At 33.5% G+C, this 16690-nt stretch overlaps 1 pseudogene; it reads left to right on the top strand.

The window, feature by feature from the left end:
• The first annotated feature begins 12890 nt into the window (after positions 1–12890).
• On the top strand, positions 12891–13009 carry LOC120599688 (uncharacterized; annotated as a pseudogene).
• Positions 13010–16690: the final 3681 nt, after the last annotated feature.

Here is a 16690-nt window from a genome sequence, read left to right as displayed (position 1 = left end):
CACAGCCACCAATATGTAACATGAGAGAAAAAGAATGTTTAGAATTGAAAGCCACTGAGATTTTAGAGTCATGTAGTCTCACAGCAAAATTTACTGATGCAGATGTCAAGGACAGCTTCTAAGAAAAAAATATAAACTGTGAGTGTATGAATAGGAAAGTAGGTTTTTCCTAATTCACAAGGACTATAGGTTTTTCTGCTTCTAATATTTCATCTATATGACAATTGATTTTCTTTTATTTTTAAGGTAAAACTTTCACTTAATCTCTTTTTTCTGGGGGAATCAGTGGGAGCATATTCCTTTCAGCCTTTGTATAGATAAGCCTCACAGAAATAATTTATATGTTGTGCAATATGTTTAGCCACTCAAAAGCAGTTATTTCAAAGATATTTATGTGACAGGCCCTGCACAATGTGAATCAGTAGCCTAAGTAGCTAGTGGATATTTACCTTAACTCAGACCACATGAAAATCATTATCTTTCTACTTTGAGAAGTCATGTTTACTAGGATACTCACCTAAAATATTTTTAAAAATTGAAGGTGAGAACTAAAACTAACATAACCAATATAAGACTGTATACCAACTATACATATATACATACATACATACATACATACATAAATTGAAGACGAGATTACATTTAAACTGATTTTGTAAAAATCCTTTATCTACTCAACTTTAAACTTTTGCCATTTTCTTCTCAGCAGCCACCCAGTTCTTTCAGCATACAGCTGATAAAATTTAGGTGTAATATATATACACATTCCCATGCACACATGAGAAATTTCTACTTCTGAACCTTTTTTTTCTCTGCTTCTAATATTCTGCGTTCTTCTTGGCTATGTCTATGGTACTTCATTGTTCACATGATTGTCACAATTTCCCACAGTGCATTTGGTCTTCATCTAACTCTGCTTCTAGGAGGTAGCAGGGTTGGCCTAGGAACTTAGATTAATATTAAATAAATATTTGGCTGAAACTGGTAGATTTTTACCATTGTTTGCTGTAGCTCTGAAGGGGCTATGCTAGACCTGTCTTGTAAATGTATGATCTTGACCATTTACAATGTCAATAATAAACCTCTATCTTTTCACTTGGGAGTCACTGTCTCCTACCCTCATCTATACTTTAGCCCTTTGAATGTGTACCTGAAAAGACATTAGGACAAAAAAATTATGGGAACATTTCTGTCTCTTCAATAAGTAGTGTTTCTGTAGTTCTTCCTGGAACATTCCTGAGGCTGAGTTTGCTGAATTGTATCAACAAGGAAATGTCAGCCAAAGCCTGGTATTTAACTCACTTGCACTGTGCAGTTTACAGCTCACAAGATGCCAATTAAAAAGCAAGAGGAAAGACAGGAGAGCCTGTCTGTCAACTTGGTTAGAGTGAGATCTGATATTAATTATTAAAGAAACTCAAAATTAACAACAGCTAAGCCAAAAGCAGCACACCTTTCAAGAACAATGGGAACTGAAATGCTGCACTGAGAATCGAGTGAGATGAAATGGTTTCTAGCTGCAACAAGAGGGAGTTAGAGAAGCTGTTGGGAAGTAGTTCCCAACATGGTTGTTAGATGCCTAAATGATTACTGATGGAGATTGTGAAATCTTGTTTTCTAGAGGTTTAAGAAACAAAAAGGATATTTGAATATTTTATAGGGCACTTACTGTGTATCAGTGTCTGCATTAAGCACTGTGATTTAGCAATGAGCTAGACAATGAGATTCTGGTCATTTGAGAACTTACATGTCCCAATAAAGGTGATTATAGTCTTTCCTCGAGAACAGAGACTTTCCTGTCCTCACTCTACCTACGATGGCCTTATTTGAACATCAGGTCTGGACATCTAGATTTAACTAACATTAACTGTGCATTTCCTCTATGCCAGATACTGTACCAGACAATACCATATATATTTTATCCTCATAACGACTCTACATGGCAAGGTAATAAGAAGGTTTGTAGGTGACAGAACCTAATTACATTGTATAAGGGGACATTTCTGTGATTATAACTAGCCCAGTGCCATATTATTTTGAGCAATGAAAGAGGAACACTTTTACACACATACCCCAGATAAACAAAATAAAGCATTTAAAGTTCATTTGTAAAATGGTTGTTTGTAACTCAGAATAATATTTTCGAAGAAGTTAAAAAGTTAATGGGAGTGATATCAGAAAAATGGCAGAGTAAGGACCTTCAAAAATTCTCTTCCATTAAAACAATGAGAAAACTGGCAAAAACTGTAAGATCTACTTTTTTAGAACTCTGGAAATTAGTAAAAGACTTTCCACAATCCAGAGAGTGTATTGAAGAAATACAGCAAAATATTAGTAAAAATAGCAAGATTTGTGAAGTTTAATTTATCATATTGCATCTTGCCCTCTCTAGCTCCACAGTAGCTTTGAATATCAATAGCCCACACCATGGTGAAAAACAGTAGCATGGCAGTCACTGGATGAAGCAGAATGAAGTTAGAGCACCTTGAAAGTCTCGTTTCTGAGAATTTTCATTATGAGACCTGTCTGGTGGATCTTGGAAACCCCCCACTCTCACCCCAAGTAAGGCTGTTTTTGTTTGACTTAGAGAGCTCACCGAACCTATTCTCTTGTGTATTTGACAAAAATAACTGAAGATAGTTGATTGACTTCAAACCCATCTGAAATGGTGGATAACAATTGGTGGACAAACAACAGGTTATCCGAAAGGCTTACACAAAGTTTAGAGGGGCAGCTGTGACATATTCCTGGGAATCTTTAAGGCCATATACATGTGAAGAGCTGTGCACATACTCAGGAAAGACTGGAGAAAGCCCTAAGCTCATAACTTGTGACGACACAAGGAGCAGGTAAAAGCTAAGGTAGAATTGTCAAATATCTGGCTGAGTATTGAAGAGTGCCCCAAACTGTGCACAGGGCCTCTCAGCAAAAACTGGGAAATTTACTGACCCTAGGTGTTTAAAAGAATCTCTTTCCACAAGCTAACCAAATACAAATTTTGGTAGCCACACAGAACAAATAATGCCAACTTTAAAAATTAAATTAAAAAAGTCATGAAATAAACAGTGATTACAAGTAGCAACAATAACAAAAACTTGGAGAGGAGGGGAAACCTGATTTCCAGAGTTCTCATAATATATTATTTAACATGGGCAGTTTCAACTAAACATTATTAAGACATGGGGAAAAAATAAGAAAGTTTGGCTTATACACAAGGGTTTAAAAAAGCAATCATTAACACTTTCCCTGAAGTAGTACAGACATTGGACTAGAAAAAGACTTTAAATCTAGATACAGATTTTAAATTAGCCACTTTAAAGATGTTCGAAGAGCTAAAAGAAACCATTTCTAAAGAACAAAAAAATGTATGAGTACAAGGTTTTACTAAATAGGTAATATCAATAAACAGCTAGAAATTTTTAAAGGATTTAATAGAAATTCAGGAATAGGAAAGAACACTAACTGAAATGAAAAATCCACTAGAGAGGTCCGAAAACTATTTGAGTTGGCAGAAGAAAGAATTAGTGACCTTAATGACAGGTCAATTGTGATAATCTAGTCTGAGGAATAGAAAAAAAAATGTAGAAAAATGAACAGAGGCTAAGACTTGTGTGACACCAGCGAGGGTAACATCATATATGTAATAGGAGTCTCATAGGAAGACAGAGAAAAAAGGGAGAAAAGACTTGAAGAAACAAGGCCAAAAATGTCCCAAATTTCCTAAATTTGATGAAAAACATTAATCTACACATTCAAGAAGCTCAACAAATTCCAAGTATGGTAAATTCAAAAAGGTCGACACCTAGATTTGATTACAATATTGTAATCAAACCATTAAAAGGCAAAGAGGAACTTTGAAAGTATCAGAAGAGGGGCAACTTATTACATAAAAGGAAATCTGAATAAAATTAAAGGCTCATTTTTTTAAAATAAGAAACCATGAAGGCCAGAAGGTAGTGGAAGGAGATAGTCAAAGAATGTAATCATAATCATCATCATCATTTTCATCATCATCTCAATGAAAGATTCTATATTTAGCAAAACTGTCCTTCAAAAATGAAGGAGAAATTCAGACTGCTCTATATAAATAAAAACTGAGAGAACCCATCTCTAGTAGACCTGCCCAACAAGAGATACTGATGTGAAATTTTCGGGCTGAAAAGAAAGGGTGCTAGACAGTAATTATATTCCACATGAAGAAATAACACAAAGATAACTATATAGGCAAATGTAAAAGGTAGTATCAATATATATTTTGTTTGTAATTTTTTTGCCTATCTTTAAAAAACGGTTGCATAAAGCACCAATTATAAATCTGTGTTGATAGGCACGTGATACATAAAGATGCAATTTGTATGACAATAAGAACAATACAAGGGAGGAAAAAGGAAACAGAGCTATATAAAAGCAAAATTTTTGTATACTCTTAAAATTAAGTTGGTATTAATCCAAACTAGATTAATATAAGTAAAGATGTCAATGATAATACCCAGGGCAACCACTGAAAAAATAACTCAAAAATATAGTAAAATAAATGATAACAGTAGTAGAATAGTACACAAAAAACATCTATTTCCTATTTTAAAAAGATAGTAGTGGAGGACTAGATGATTGAAAAACAAAAGAAATAGTAAAATGGCACACTTAACGCTACCTTATCAGGAATTAAAATAAATGTAAATGTATTAAACTCTCCAACTAAAAGACAGAGATTGGCAAAATGGAATAAGAAGCATAATCAAACTATATGCTGTCTACAAAGGCACACTTTAGATTCAAAGGCAAATGTTTGAAAGTAAATGAATGGGAGAGGTACAAAATAATGCAAACAGTAATCAAAGAGAACTGCATTAATATCAGACAAAAGCAACACTAATATCAAAGAGTTTTCTTGGTAATGATTTCTTACATATGACACCAAAACCACAGGCAACGACAATAAAAAATAAGTAGAATTATATCAAACTAAAAAGCTTCTGCACAACAAGGAAAACAATCAATAGGATGAAAAAGCAAACTGTGGACTGGAGAAAAATGTTTTCAAACTATATATCTGATAAGGAGGTAATAAAAAAGATATAAGGAATTATTACAACTCAATAGCAGAAAAATAAATCTCAGTTAAATAATGGACAAAAGATTTGAATAGACATTTCTTCAAAGACAACATACAAATGGCAAACAGATACATGAAAAGGTGCTCAATATCACTAACCATCAGGGTAATTAAATATCATCTCACACTTGTTATCTCAACCCATCCTCTTAACATAAAAAAGAAGAGAAAATGAGTGTTGGTAATAAATTAGAAACTAAATATATTGTTAATGGGAATGTTATGGTTCAATTGCTGTGGTGAACAATATGACAGTTCTTCAAAAAATAGAATTACCATATAATTCAGCAATTTATTTCTGTGTATTTATTCCAAATAATGGAAATCAGAATTGTAGAGATATTAGCACTCTCATGTTCATTGCAGCATTTTTTGCAATAGCCAAGAGGTGAAAACAACTTAAACATTCATCATCGAGTGAATGGATAAAGAAAATGTGGTAGACATATATATGTACAATGGAATATTATTCAACTTCAAAAATGAAAATTTTGCCATAGATAAAAACATGGATGAACCTTAAGGACATTACGCTAAGTAAAAGAGGCTACTCACAGAAGGGCAAACTGTATGATATCACTTGTTTAAGGTGTATAAAATAGTTAAACCATAAAAGCAAATCTTAGAATCATGGTTGCCAGAGGCTAGGGGGAGGGAGAAAAAGAGAGTTGCTCTTTAGTGGGTATAAAGCTTCAGTCATGCAACATAAAAAGAGAAAGAGACCTGATGTACAACATTGTACTTATAGTTCACAACACCATACTATACACTTAATATTTTGTTGAGGGTAGATCACATACTATGAGTTTTTTATCACAATAAAAAGGCACTCAGATTAGAAAGGAAGATGTAAAACTTTTCTGACATCAACTTGATTGTAGAAAATCCTAAGAAATCCATAAAGCTATTAGAACTGATAATCAAGTTCAACAAAGCTGCAGGTAACAAGAACAATACAAAAATATCCATTGTACTTTTATAATTAGCAATGAACAACCCAAAAATAAAATTTTTAAAAATCCATTTATAATAGCATCAAAAAGAATAAAATACATAAAAATTAATATAACAAAAGAAGTCCAAGAGTAGTATACTAAAGACTATAAACCATTAAAGCAGTGTACTAAAGTCTTAAATAACTGGAAAGATACCTCAAGTTTATGGATTGGAAGACTTAATATTGTTAAGATGGAAAATTCCCAAATTAATCTATAGATTCAAAGTAATACTTATCAAAATAACAGCTGACTTCTTTGCAAGCTGATCCTAAAATTCATATGATAGTTCAGGAGACCCAAATAACCAAAACATTTGAAAAAAAGAGTAAAATTAAATGACTCACACTTTCTGATCTCAAACTTATCTCAAAGCTACAATAATCAAAACTGTGTAGCACTAGCATAAGGATAGACATATAGATCAATAGAATAGAATTGATAATCCAGAAATAAACTCATAAATGTAGGGACAGTTGATTTCCAACAACAGTGCTAAGATAATTCAATGGGCAAAGAATAGTCTTTTCGAACAAATGGTGTTGGGATAAATGGATATTCATATGCAAAAGAATAAAATTGGACCACTCACATCATATCATAAAAATTAACTCAAAATGAATTAAATATCTAAATGTAAGAGCAAAACTTATAAAACTTTTAGAGCGTGGGTACAAAATTTGTAGTCTTAGATTAGGCAATGGTTTCATAGATATGACACCTAAAGCAAACAAAAGAAAAAATAGATAAATGAGACTTCATCAAAGCATACTCTCAAAAAAATGAAGACAATCCTCAGCATGAAGGCAAATATTTGCAAATCAAAATCTTAAAAGGATATATACTATCCAGAATAAACAATTCTTACAACTTGACAATTAAAAGACAACCCAACAAAAAAAGTGGGCAAAGAATTTAAATAGACATTTCTTCATAAAAGATAGGTTGCCAAAATCATGTGCAAGAAGGTTCACTGCAACACTATAGTAACAACAACAACAAAAATAGAAACCAATTAGAGATCCATCAACATGAAATCCATTAAATGTATCCATATAATAAACTATACAGTCATTAAAACATGAAGTAGAACTGTATGTGCTGCTATGGGAAGATCTTCGAGATATATTACGCTTTTTTTTTTTTAAGTATACATAGCACTATCATCTCATTTGTCTTAAATAAAAGATAAATAGAATAAAATAAGTCAAGTGATTGTTAGTTCACCAGCTTAGCCCAGACACATGAGTTCATTCATTATTAGAGGTGAGTTGTACAACAATAATCCTGAAAACAGATGGGTTAGATTTCCGTTCTACAACAGACTGTGAATTTGGGCAAATTGTGTAATCTCTCTAAGAATTCATTTCTTCATCTAAAAATGGAGCTAAGGATTCATCATAGAGTCATTATGGAGATAATAGGAGCTATGTACATATTAAAGCTAAAGAAGTCTTTAAATGGTCCTACATAACTTTCTTTTAAAGGAAGTAAAACAGTTCTCATAACAACTCTAAATCCAGAGACCACTCTAAAATTTTTGATTTTTAAATAGATCAAACATGTTTTTACCTGAACAGTCCTAATGTTTGAGGCTAAATTTTCTCCTTGGAATGCCTTACTTTTCTGAATACTCAGCTCCAGCACCCTAAAATTCTGGACCTTTTTGAGTACTAAGCTACCCAAATTTTGAGATCCTCCACATCCTGGATATTGAGGAAGTTGGGAAGGGCAGCTCCTGCAATATTACCACCTCGGGGAGATGAGGAGGCCAAAGGAGGCCAAAGCTTTCCGTCTAGCGGTGGAAGGCTCTGCATTCAGACGACTTGTGCCAGCATTGCAAGCTCTGGTGGCAAGAGAGGTGACTGGACACATCTATCAGTATATTTTAACCTTGTGTGTAGTGAGTGTCCAGATATCACAGCCCATCTAGACAATGATAAGGGTTAGAGTAAATAGATATAGTGTCTTCCTGTAATTTGCTTTTGTTTTGCATATTTGTTTCATTTATTTTGTATTTTTTTTTTCCTGTGGGATGGCAAGTGGCATCATGCAAAAGACAAGAAAGCTCCCTCGCTTTCTGGCAGAGCAGACTTCGGCAAGTCTCTTAACGCATCTGCATCTCCTGTTTGATATAAATACATAAGCACACTTGTACCTTACCGCAGATATAAAAGTTCTCAATAAATTGTCACTTTGCGTCCCTTTCTCTGTCTCTTCCCCTTGGTTGACCCCTTCCTTTCCTCATGATATAATTTGCCATTTTGGTCTTGGTTAAAGATGTTGTTTCTTCTCCACACTGGAAACCTATGGTGTAGGCTATATCTATAGATATGAAAGATGTTTGCCCAACATGATTTTTCTAGATTTCTGAGGACATTTCAATGATCATCGTAGAAAGAGCTTAAGTAATAGGAAACCTACAAAACAGTATAAGGAATACCAATTTTATTTCAGTCGTTACAATATGACTTCTAAATAGAAGGATACTGGTGAAATGTAATAACCTCCATAGGCAGTCTCCACATGAAAGTGGAAATTACTGATGACAGAATCTGCTCTATCTTCACCCTTCACCAGCACTTTAGTTCATAATGCACTCAACGATTTGACCATTCCTGAATCTCCCTGTGGTGAGAAGGAGTTGAAGAGTTAAATAATTACTTGCCAGTTGACTTTACTGGGTAGAAACAAAACTTCCTCTCTCAGGATTTCTTTTTTTGTTTGCTTTTATTTTTCAAATTCTTTTTTTAATTAAATTTCTTGTAGTGACATTGGTTAATAAAAGTATATAGATTTCAAGTGTACAATTCAATAATACGTCATATGTATATTGCATTGTGTGTTCACCACCCATAGTTAAATTTCCTTCTATCAGCATATATTTGACCTTCCTTTTCCCTTATCTACTGCCCCTCTATCCCACTTCCCTCTGGTAACCACTAAACCGTTGTCCATGTCTTTGAGTCTCTGTTTGTCTTGTTTATTTGTTGCTTTCAATTTTATATCTCACATATGAGTGATATCATATAGTTCTCAACTTTTTCTGACTTATTTCGCTTAGTACGATAATCTCAAGATCCATCTATATTGTTGCAAATGGCAGTATTCCATCTTTTCTTATGGCTAATATTCCACTGTATATATATATATATATATGTACCACATCTTCCTTATTCAATCTATTGAAGAACACTTCGTGTTGTTTCCATGTCTTGGCCACCGCGAATAATGCTGCTATAATCATCAGGATGCATAACTTTAAATGTTTTCAAATTTGGGGGGTAGGTACCCAGAAGAGGAATTGCTGGGTCATATGGTAATTCTTTTCTGAATTTTCTGAGGAACCTCTGTGCTGTACCAATTTACATTCCCACCAGTCTTTCTCTACTTCTCCTCAATATGCACAAAAGGGGCAAAATGGAATTTCCTTGTAAAGATTGCTTTGTAGGAATTAAATTCATCCAGTTGAAGCAAAATGTAAGAAATCTTAAAAATTAGAATAGCCTCAAGTTTCTTTCCTTTGGAAATCACTGTCTTTATTTTTATTCAATTTATTCATTTACTATTGGATGTCATATCTTTACTGCGCCAATTTGAACTTTTCTTTCCAAAATATGTTCATTATTAGCTTATACTTTGGTAGTTTCTATAGCGTTTTGATTCTTCATTTGATTTTTTAAATATCTAAATACATTAAGTAGTTCAGCTCAAATACACCTAATAAGGACAATGAGAGCTCCCTGAAATGGAGTGTGAAAAGGATGCTTTCAATTCTGATCTTCAGAGGGAGCAACATTTTGATCTTTTCAAATCATAATCAGACAAAGAGGTGTCCTCTGTTAATGATGCTACTGAGAGCCTCTTAATTAATTCCCTTTGTTCTCTCTTGATAAAATAGAGGGTAGACATAATGAATGGAATGAAATATTCCCCATGGATTTTTCTCTAATCATTTAACTTTTTCAATGTAGGGAATGAGGTAATTTTTCATTTTTCTCTTTCGTCCTCTGGCATAATTCCCTCTGAAAAATATTCTCCTCAGGAGTCAAATTACAAAAGAGCAAGTTGCTTGGCTCCAACATATGGGCTGTTTTATTTTTAAAAAATAGAGTCTGCTAACATTTTCACAACCTAAAAACTCACTTTCTGTTTCAACCCTGTTTGTGAAATGACAGCAAAGCAAAAGGAATTATATTAATCCAGCTATCTAGCTATTTCTACCATCTCTGGCTCTTTGACATGGCAGAAAAAAGTTTATGACTGCACTCAAACAAAAAATAGATTCTGCTTCAATGGTTTCCTCTTCTTTACAATGTTTCCAACCTTGGCTGCACATTGAAATCAGCTGCAGAATTTTCAAATATACTAAAGCCTCTGCCTACTCCCAGATATTCTGATTTTATTGGTCTGGCAATAATTTTAAAACCCTGGCAATTAGGATTTTTAAAAAGTAACTAGTAATTCTAATGTACAGTCCAGGTTGAGAACCACTGGTAGGTAGAATTTTGGAATGAAGACTAAGGTGCAGGGCCACAGCTCTAGGCCCCCACAATCTCCCCTTCATTATAACTTCAAACTGAGTAGTTCTGCATGTCTATGTTTTCTATATAGGGAGTCTGCTTATTGTTGTTGTTTTAAGAAATAAAATGGTTATTCTATTTTTTCTGTTCTGTTCAAGTGCAGAAGTCTAATATCTCATTTCTCATCTCCAGACTGGTTTCGTGTCTGTGACCCCCCCCAAAAAAAAAAAAAAAAGTTTTTTAGTTAGTTTTGCTCATTGGTTCTATTTCTAGTACATCATAATGATAAATATAAAAGTAAAACTCTAGTGATGGTTCTCTTATTCTGAGAAGCCTTGAAGAGAACAGGACTCTTTTGTCCTATGTTCATGCACTGCAGAGTGATTTAAGAAAAAGGAGAGTCTTTGGAGAAGGAATAAAGAAACTTGCTTAGAAATATCAAAGATTCTCTGACCTTCTAAAAAAGCTGATGACTACAGATGTAAATGAAGGACAATGGCTGAAGTCTTCATTAGGAAATAAAATGAATTAAGGTTCCTCAAGGCCATGTAGTTAACAAATATTACCTCTAAATGCAAGTCTCCATTAAAATGAGAAATTAAATGGGTCCCGCACAAGGCCAACTAGAAAAATCACATATTAATTTAAGATAGGACATTTGAAAATCGCATGGCTGGATACCGTTGAATTACAATGGTGAAAATTACTCGTTAATGCCCAGCTTTTTATTTTAGACCAACAAGTTTGTGAGGTAGTAAGCCATAGTGCTAAAGCCTCATGGATCTTGAGGTCACAATTTTGCTTTAAGGTTAAAGAGAGTTTTGTTATAATATTTGTAAGATAGTTGTTGTTTTTTTTTTAACTTGGGAAAATTATAACCCTTTTTTCTCTGTTTCTTCTTTTTGAGTTCGAAAATTAACTTACACCCACCATAAAAGCTATAAAGAATATAGAAAACAAACAGTAAAATGGCAGAAGCCCTCCCTTGTCAGTAATCATTTCAAATGTAAATGGATTAAACTCCCTAATGAAAAGTCAGAGATTGGAAAATGGATTTAAAAACATGATCCAATTATGTGCTGTCTAAAAAGAGATTTATTTTAGTTCCAAAGACATAAACAGCTTGAAAGTTAAAAAAAACAAAACCAAAACAAACAAACAAACAAAAAAACAGAAAAAGATATTTTATACAAATAGTAACCAAAAGATACCTGAGTGGCCATATTTATGAGACCAAATAGATGTTGAGCCATTATATACTGACAAAAAGGATCAATTCATCAAGAAGGCTTGTAATGATTATAAACATATAAGCATGAAACAACAGAGCTCAAAAAAATATGAAGCAAATATTGACAGCACCAAAAGGAGAAACAGTTCTACAATAATAGTTATAGATTTCAATACCATTTTCAATAATGAATAGGGCATCTAGACAGAGATTAACAGGAAATAGAAGAGTTGAACAGCAATATAAAACAACTAGACCTAAGAAATATACAATTGATTCTCTATTTGCAGTAGTTATGTCTGATGAACACTCATTTAGCATGTATTAAATCATCACTCAGGACAAATATAGGATATGGTTCATGAATGAATCTGCTAAAAGCATTTTCATCAACTAATAAATACATAACCTTGTTTTATGTATGTTTCTGTTTAAAGATACCATATTTAATGTCTTATTCATTCATTAACATTGAACTCACAGCCAACAGCACTATAATGCATACCTAAATAAAGCTTACCTAACACAATTTTCTCTGTAAGGCACATTACAACCTTCTTGCACTTAGGGACGCTAAACAGCACTTCTGCAATATCCTTGGAAGCCATTTTTAAGAGCAAAATAACCATCAGAAAGCATAAAATAGTGAAAAACATGGCACTAAGTAGATCACAGAAAGGACATCTTATAGTATGAGAGCTGAAACAAGAAGGCAGAGCATCATCTTGTTCAATCTGAGCTGGGAATGTGCACCTCAAGCAATACATCTTTCCCTTTTCTCAGCATGTGTATATCCACAAATGACTGCAAGAGCATCATGAGTATTGGTTTCAGGATTGCAAATTTTAGTGAGTAGGCTAGTTGGGAAATATAGAATCCATGAATAATGGAAATTGACTGTATATGGAACAGGTCAGTAAAAAACAACAATATACACATTTATCTCAAGTGCACATGGTACAGTCACCAGATTAGATCATATGTTATACCACAAAACAAGTTTCAATAAATTTAAAAATACTTGAGTCTACGGCCATGCCACCTTGAACAAGCCCGATCCCATCTGATCTCGGAAGCTAAGCAGAGTCGGGCCTGGTGAGTACTTGGATGGGAGACCACCTAGGAAAACCAGGTACGGCAGGCATAAAAATTAAAAATAAGGGATTGTAAGCGGACAAGGTCCTTGAAATCTATGAGGTCAAACAAAGGTTGCTTCACCTAAAAAAAAATATATATATATATTTGAATCATGCAAATTATCTTTTCTAGCCACAATATAATAAAGTTAGAAATTAGTGACAAAAGGAAAACTAGGAAATTCACAATTATGTGGAAATTAAACAACATAATCTTAACCAATAGAAGAGGGTTTCTTCAACATGAGAAAGTACATTTATGAAAAGCCTACAACTATCATAATACTAAATGAAAAACTGAATATTTTCTCACTAAGATCAGAAACAAGACTAGGATGCATCCTTTCATCACTGTTACTCAACATTGTACTGAAAGTTCTACCAACAAAATTAGACAAGAAAAAGAAATAAAAAGCATCCAAACTGTAAAGAAAGAAATAAAACCACCTGTATTCACAGATGACATATCCTATACATAGACAATTCGAATAAATCCACAAGAAAGTATTATATCTAATAAATAAATTCAGCAAAGTTACCAGATACAAGATCAACACACAAAAGTCAGTTATGTTTCTATACACTATCAATGAACAAGGCATTTAGACAGAAATTTTGTTTACAATAGTATCTAAAAGAATAAAATACTAGGAGTAAATTTTATCCAGGAAGTGAAAGACTTATACACTGAAAACTACAAATTTCTTTAAAGAAGTTAAAAAAGACATAAATAAATGGAAAGATATCCCATGTTCATGTATAGAATGATTAATATTAAGATATAAATATAACCCAGAGTAACCTACATATTCTATGTAATCCCTATCAAAATTCCAAAGTCTTTTTTTGTGCAAAAATGGTAAATCCAATCTCCATATTCATATGGAATTGCAAGAGGCTCCAAACAGTCACAAAAAAAAAAAAAAAATCAAGACAGAACAAAGTTGGAGAATTTACACTATCTGATTTTAAAACTTAACTGCAAAGCTACAATATTCAAGACTGTGTGGTAATGATATAAGAATAGACATATAGACCAATGGAATAGAGTTGAAAGTCCAAAAATAAATCTATACACCAAAATCAAACCTGTAACCAGTTGATTTTTGATAAGGGCACCAAGTCCATTCTACGATTAAATAATAATCTCTTTTAACAGATGGTGCTAAAACAACTGCATTTGCACTGCAGAATAAAGCAGTTTGATCCCTACTCCAGGCCATATAAAAGAACTAATTCAAAATCAATCAATGACCTAAAAATAAGTAAAACCCACAAAACTCTTAGAAGAAAACTTAGACTAAATCTTAACCTTGGATTTGGCAATAAATTCTTAGATTTAACATCAAAAACACAAACAACGAAAGAAAAAATAGGTAAAAATAGATAAGTTAAACTTCATGAAAATTAAAACTTTTATGCATTAAAGTAAATTAATGAGAAAGTAAAAAGGCAACCTACATAATGAAAGAAAATATTTGGAAACCATATTAATTTCCAGAACATATAAAGAACTTCTACAACTTAACAAACAGCCCAAATGAAAGGTGGGCCAAAGATTTAAATAGACATTTCTCCAAAGAATTTAAACCAATGGCCAATAAGCACATGTAAAGGTACTCAATGTCATTAATTATTAAGGAAATATCAAATCATAACCACAATAATATGCCACTTCGTACCCACCAAGATAGCTATAATCAGAAGGGGAAAAAGAGGAAAATAATGTGGGTTAGGATGTGAAGGAATTGGAAGCTTTATATGTTGCTGGTGGGAATGCAAAGTGGTGCCGCTGCTGTGAAAAACAGTTTGGCTGTTACTCAAAAAACTAAATATAGAAATAGCATGTGACACACCAATTCTACTTCTAGGTATATACCTACAAGAGTTGAAAACAGGGACACGAATTGACACTGGTATGCCAATGTTCATTGCAGCATTATTTACAACAGCCAAAATGTAGAAACTACTCACATATCCATCAACAGATGAATAAATTAACAAAATGTGGTTTATACATACTATGGAATATTATTCAGCTATTAAAAGGAATGTAGTTCTGACACATGCTACGACATGGATGAACCTTGAAAATAATATACTAAATGAAATAAGCCAGATACAAAAGGACAAATATTGTATTTATCACTTACATAAAATATCTAGGATAGACGGCTGCATGGATAAAAAAAAAAATGTAGATTGGTGAGTTTTAGAGAATTGAGTCAGAGGGGAATGGCAAGTTATTGTTTAATGGTTACAGAGTTTCTGTTTGGGGTGATGAAAAAAATTTGGAAATAGTGGTAATGGTTGTACAACTTTGTGAATATAATCAATGTCACTAAATTATACATTTGAAAATGGTTAAAATGACAATAAAAAATCAATGTCACAATAAAAGATGCTGATTTTCTTTTGTAATTCTTAGTTATTTGATAACCATCCCCAAAATAGTGTATGAAAAAGCAACATACTGAAATAAGTGGTATTTAAGTACATACGTTTCCTCCCAAGGGGAATACTTTGAAGGCTAACACTCTTAGCTACCCTGGTCTTCTTGAAAAAATTATCACGTCTTCCTGCTTTACCCCTGCTCATTCATGGGAATAAAATGTGTAATGCATGGCTGGCAGTTTCTGACACACCAGCCGCCTTCCTAGAATAACAAGTGTTATTTTAAGATAGGCTCTGCTGCAGGCCCCACTGCAGATACATTTTCAAGTGCATGCTGCTCTTTGTGAATCACTCAGCTGAATTTTCAAGCAGTTATGTGAAAGTGCCCCAAAAATGTGAAGTTCTTAAAAATGAATCAGCAACTTATAGATTTGATTACTTTAACTTTTCTTCATTTATAAACCTTGGAGTGACCCAGAACCCAGGATTCTCCAGTGATGTTACCTTCTCCACCTGCTTTCACAATTTAGATGATCTCTTCCAGTCATGTGACTTGAAATAACATCTATGCTCTGACTCCAGATTTCTTACAGCCCAGACCTCTATCGTAACTCCAAACTCATATAGATGCCTATTCAATATTTTATTTGACATATTATCACATAGTTCAATATACATGTCAAATCATCATGGTGTACACTTTAAACTTACACAATATAATATGTTAATTATATCTTAATTAAGCTAGAAAAATGCTCTTATCAGAGAGAACATTCTATGGACATTAGAATATCCTATGGACATTAGTAACCTCCATGCCCCTGTCACTTCCTATCCTCCTTATCCTACATTCTGTTTTTTCAAGCCCTGTCTTTTCACCATATCATTATTGATTCCATCATTTCTTAATGATCCAAATCCTTGCCCCTAGAATGCAAGCTGCCTGAAAGCAGAAACTTTGATTTACTCACTGCTGTTGATCTAACACCTAGAAAAGTGCTTCCCATTGTGGTCACTTAGTAAGTATTTGTTGAGTTCATGAATTCCTGGCGGGCAGTCCTGAGATAGTGAAAGCCCCGCTCTGTCTCTATGTGAGGTCCTAGATTGTCTCAGAAAGGAAATGGGGATTGTAGAACATGCAGGACTCAGAACCACCAGAGAAAGTGGTGGAGGTGACTGTTGGACATTCTTTCATCCACCTAACCCTCCACCTTCATAGATTGCACTGATATACGGGCATCTCTGTGAGGTCCTCTCTTTTTAGGAATTTTAGTAGGGAAGCAAGTTGCCAGATG

This window comes from Pteropus medius, unplaced genomic scaffold (genome assembly GCF_902729225.1).
Source record: "Pteropus medius unplaced genomic scaffold, Ma_sr-lr_union100, whole genome shotgun sequence".
NCBI classification, from domain to species: domain Eukaryota; kingdom Metazoa; phylum Chordata; class Mammalia; order Chiroptera; family Pteropodidae; genus Pteropus; species Pteropus medius.
The sequence above is the reverse complement of the archived record's forward strand: the minus strand, read 5'-3'. Positions and strand labels throughout refer to the sequence as shown.